Source organism: Octopus bimaculoides, chromosome 3, assembly GCF_001194135.2.
Source record: "Octopus bimaculoides isolate UCB-OBI-ISO-001 chromosome 3, ASM119413v2, whole genome shotgun sequence".
In the NCBI taxonomy this organism is placed as follows: Eukaryota; Metazoa; Mollusca; class Cephalopoda; order Octopoda; family Octopodidae; genus Octopus; species Octopus bimaculoides.
The window spans coordinates 162,932,166-162,938,340 of NC_068983.1; positions in this window are offsets into that span (position 1 = coordinate 162,932,166).

The following is a 6,175-nucleotide window of genomic DNA, read 5'->3' on the forward strand; positions in this document are numbered from 1 at the left end:
TATATATATATATATATATATATATATATATATATATCCATACATATACATACATATATGTATACATATACACGCACACGTAAATATACACACATACACGCACACATAAATACACACACATACACACACACGCACACACACATATAGCTATGCAAATATACATACGTACATTTAAGCACGTAGCTACAGCATCTCACGCACTACAGTCTTTGATCAGCATAATCAAATTGTTTGTATGAATTGAGATCAATACGAAGACTGTACTGGATCTGTGTGCAATCTTAATAGACAATATAATTTTCAACTAATTTAATTAGTAATTAAAATGGCAGGAATGTAACACTTTCACGCCACACTCTTAAACTTACACACACACATACATACACACGTGTGTCTATATAATTATATATGAGAAAGTTTCCCCAATAATCTAATTAAACCGAAGCAAATGTACACAGATTAAAGGAATATTGCTGTGGTTTGGAGACTGTTGTTTTTGACATAGTTAAAATTTAGTGTTAATTTGGTGAAATTACTAACTGTGTTAATTAAATTTAATGTGAACTTTGTCGTATATCAGAAGTGACATACAAACTTAAATCATTTAAATCAATTATTTATTTTCTTTTTATCAAAATTCTTCGTCTTTGTGTATTTGTTTTAGAATTAGAAACAGTTCGTGTATTTCTTTTCATGTTTATGTTATTTTTTGTTTTGAATCTAAACAAGTAGAGTTCACGAAGGTCTGGAAACGTCAAGAAAGCAGAATTATATACGTGTGCGAATCATGCATGAATTACGAAGCGACGGCGAATGAAGTTTTTGTAAATAAAATTATAAAACTTCTATTTACAAAATATATATTGTCTATAGAAAATAGTCTAATCTTTTGGCATATAAGCACCAGTAACGGAAAAAAAAAATGAGCATGAGAATGGAACCCACATCCCTTATTTTTGCGATACGTCTGCTAGCCGATTACCACCAACATACCCAACCTGATTTTCTCCGTTAAATTTCATAGCCGTAAATATGTAAACATGTGCGAATTCTGCGTGAATTTGGAAACGGCAACGAGTAAAATTTTTATAAACAGAATTATAAGCCACTACTATATACTGACTATATAAAATAGTCTAATATTCGGGCATATAAGCCCCGTAATGGGAAAGGTGTAGGTTCGGTTCCCACATTAGACTATTTCTTCTAGTCAGCGTACAGTAAATGATTATAATTCTATTTTCATAAATAATGAAGTACATTTTAGTTATAAGTCAATATTTCATGACTTTTGTACAACTCTTATTTCTTCTTGTTTTAATTTAAGAAGCTTAATGGTCGTGTGGATAAGATATCAGTCCTTTTACGGCAAAGAGAGGTCTTGGTATTGTAAAGAGTGCGGCAAAAAACTCACACATTGTGCAGCTTAGCAAACTTTTCAACAGTAAACGCACGTCGTGAACTGACATAAACAAAAACCCTATGGAGACAAACGGTAAAACATTAACGAGACACCACCCACCTACTACCTCCTCTACCATATGTACGTCAAGACAACAACAATAGAAGGTTCTGTATTCGTTCATTCCTTTAATCGTTTCAGTCGCATGAGTGCAGCCATGCTGGAACACTGCTTTCATTTATTTTCTTTCAGTTCCGTTGTCGCTTTATGGCTGGAAGTTTGTCTCTGATTGAGTTTGTTTGTAGAAGCCGATCTTCCCTGAGTGTATCCTTGAATAGTTGGCTGGTCCCGTATCGACATCAGTTTATCCAATGTTTTTGTTTTTGAATTCTTCAGCAGAGGTCTGTTTTATATTTCTGATTTCTTTCGGAAGGCATTTGAACGGCTGTGGACCTCTAAATATCAAACTGGTACAATAGAGTGATTCTGCTCGTGGTTTCGAAGGTGTCTACATTTGGAAGCTGACAGTATCTGCCTGCTCGTGCATTAAAGTTCTCTCTAATGCCTACCGCACTCTGTAACAGGAGAGACGTGTAAAACTTGGGTGAAAGTACTTTCCAAATTGCATGAGTTCCAAATAATTGGTAACTGAAAAAAAAAAAAAAATGGAAAGAGCTTCATTTAATGCCAGACCGTTTAACTAATGTGAAGAATAAATACGAATGATCTTAACCAATCAGTTGATCAGTCTGACATGATATCGTAAATATCAGTCCAGCCCAATAAACATGTTTTCCCCCATGCACGAATTGATATCAGCTATTAAATATTCGATAATGGACTCATGGCCATCATCAAAGAATTTATGAGAATCGTACATAATATAAAATAAAAGAAGACGATTTAACTTTTAACGACTGCAACTTTAACAAGTGCAATAAAACATTATTAAAAACTGAAAACTGTAGAAAAGTAAGAAAAAATATTCCAGTAAAATGAAAATAATGAAGAGGACGACTATTAAAATTTTATGTTGAAAAATGAGCCGAGTTAATTCTTCTGGTGTTTCTGCTCAAATGATTAATCTTGTTTCAAGTCCTTTTACACGAGGGATTAAGGTTTCATTAAAACTGAAACAGACTTTCTACCTATTAAAGGCAAGAAATGTAGAATACGAAGATAAAGAACTATTCATAACGTTGCATTTTATTTTGATGCAACGAATAAACTGTCATATTGAAAGCAGCGATTGAAGTTTTAAGAAGCAAAGGAAAAAGAAAAAGAAATCATACATAAAATTATAAACACAAACGAAGAAAATTTCAGTAAACGATTTGATAAAATAAATAGCAGAGAAAATGGTGGACATTTTTCTGTAAATGACAAGTCTTATCAGAGTTTAATGTTCGAACTCTACTTTTTGTCTGTAATCGAATATCAAAATGAAACACATTATATTTGTAAAAATTAATAAAAATAAAATAACAATAACAATACTAATTTCCCAGCTTCTTTGAAATTTGGTTTAAAAAATAATATTGCATTAAAAAAAACATGTTTATGGTAAAAAATAATAAATATTACAAAAATCATGTTTTATGGTAATTTTTGTGAATATTTTGATTTGAACGTATTTTCTTTGCTGTAGGAAAATATTTTCCTATCTTGATGAAATAGAAATAAAATAAAATAGTATGAGAGAGAAAGATAGGATAGGAGGGTAGATAAAGAGACGGAGAGGGAGAGAAACAGACAGAAAGAGAGAGAGAGAGAGAGAGAGAGAGAGAGAGAGAGAGAGCGAGAGCGTAATAGGATAGAATAGTTAGCAGAAATAGATAAATAAATAGATGCATAGATAGATAAATGGATAGATAAGTAAGGAGATAGATGGATAGATAAATAGATGGATGGATAGATAGATGGATAGATAGACAGACAGACAGATAGATAGATAGATAGATACGTTGATTGGTTGAAGGAGAAACGGAGGTGTGTGCAGAAATTGAATTGACACGTTTGTAGAAATGTGTTTATGTATTTATGTATGTATGTATGTATGTATGTGTGTGAGAGGGTGTGAGAGAGAAAGAGAGAGAGAGGGAGAGTAAGAAAAAGACAAGCAGAGAAAGAAGGATTAGTTATTTTAATCAAATAATTTGTGCAGGATATTCTCAAGGAATAATTTTTGAGATTTGAAGAAATTGCGCCAGAGGAAGAATGACATCCCTTACAACTCTCACTGACACTAAGGGATATGTCCCCAGACCAGGAGGGACCTGATTGCATGCAGCTGAATAGAGTTCGTTAAAGATACTTAGGGGCCAGTCGCTCTTGTTAAAGTAGACGCCATATTAAAATGGTGGGCATGAAACCTTCTGAGAACTTCCCCAGGCTGATTGTATAATCAGCTGTTCGTTTTGAGGAGTTGGAAACAGCTCTTAGCCACTGTTGTTCCAGGTCTACTCTGTTATGGGCTAATTAGCATGTTACAGACTTGCCTCCGGAACGAGGCTCTTTTAGTTGCCCATCTAAGAGAAGGTAACTCCATACAAATCTTGGATCTTGGTAACTACTGGGCTCACGGCATTTGTTACAACAGACCAATACAAATTTGGAGGACAAGAAAGTGAGACTGGTTCGGCACAAACCATACCTGCTACAATAATATTTATTGTGCTGGTTTTTCAGCAAAGCCAGACACCAGCACCAACACCATCACACTTTACAAGTCCCGTGGTGATAAGAGGTGACAGTGACAGGCAGACGATGCGACAGGAAGTGTTCAGCCTTGACTCTGGATCCAGACAGCCATTGGGAGACGGTAGTTTTCCATAGTCTTACACTGTAGAACTGTGTCTTGCGAAACCTTCATTCACAGAAGTGTTGAGTGAGTAAGTCCATCATTGTATCACCAGCTAGACACAATGGTAGGCTACCATGTTTAAAATACTAATTTCTCAACCGAACCAATTCACCTAATCTTAAAGAGGGTCGGTACAGAGGAATCCAAGAACCATTAAGAGTTCTGTGTATATTTCAAATGTATTTCGCGGGCTGCGAGCAGTTTTAGACTAAAATCCATCTTAAGAAAGCCTCTTGGAAAACGTTGGTGACTACAAGCCCGAACTGTAGCAACGATATACAAGTTATGATTCTACTACTACTACTACTACTACTACTACTACTACTACTACTACTACTACTACTACTACTACTACCGCTGCTGCCGCTGCTGCTGATATCATATAATGAGAGGTAGATATGCTCAGAGTTCATATCCTGCTATATTATCTTTGCCCTCCATCTCCCCAGAGATGGAAAGCAAAGATAATACTGGGACTTCGAAAGAGGTTCCTGGTTTGATTCAATCTTCTCTAAACCCGTACGTTTATTAAAAATCAACATTGCATATTCTTTTTCTAGGAACAAATGATAATAGCCTGAAAAGAATACAACTCTGAGATTATGAAGACATTTCCATGTTATTGTTGGAATAATCTTAAAATCAGTAAATATAGAAAAACCCAATAATCTCAAACAACTGCTTTACACAATAAATATCATACTTTGAATAATTCTTTGTTTGTTTTCAATTGATTTAAAAACTACTTAGTTTGGCTTTGTTTTCCAGTTGAAAAATCCATAGGCTTTACAGAATGTGGCTGATGTTTAACGAAACTTTCTTTACCCATTTCTTTGACTAGATTTACATTACATGGTTGCGAACAAAAACATCAGCATTCAAAGGACCGCTTCCTCACAAAAAACCACTGCTTCTATGACAAATATATTTATTATTTTTTTTTATGATGTTCAACCAGCGTCTTTGGCTAGAGATAGAAGAATGTTTACGAAGCGGAGGATTTTAGCGCTGACAAAAAAATGTTATAAACTATTATGAAATTTGGTATTATTCCTTATTATTTTCATAATTATTATTTGTTTGTTCCTTTAAATACTGCAAAAAGTAATCAATAGATCAATAGATCAATATTGTTTCGAACTGCATTGTAATACGTGCAGACACATACAGCTGTGTATTTCTACAAACTTATTTATATACAATATGCACACACACGTGCAATTTCACATAAACACACACATACACACACACACACACACACATAAACACACACATACGTATATATATATATATATATGTATATATATATATATGTATATATATATATTCACAGATGCAAACGTGCATTTCTGTCTGACTGTCTGTCTGGCTATCTATCTATCTAACTATCTATCTATCTATCTATCTATCTATCTATCTATCTATCTATCTATCTATCTACATAGTTTGAATAAATTACACATTCCACCAGATTTCAAACTCACAGTTTATATATATATATACATGTATATGTATATGCATTTGTGTGTATATGTACATATATATATTCTTTATTCTTTCTTTTATTCTTTTACTTGTTTCAGTCATTTGACTGCGGCCATGCTGGGGCACCGCCTTTAGTCGAATTAAATCGACCCCAGGACTTATTCTTTGTAAGCCTAGTACTTATTCTATCGGTCTCTTTTTGCCGAACCGCTAAGTTACGGGGACCTAAGCACACCGGGTGACAAACACAGATACACAACATATACACACATACATATATATATACATATATACGACAGGCTTCTTTCAGTTTCCGTCTACTAAATCCACTCACAAGGCTTTGGTCGGCCCGAGGCTATAGTAGAAGACACTTGCCCAAGGTGCCACGCAGTGGGACTGAACCCGGAACCATGTGGTTCGTAAGC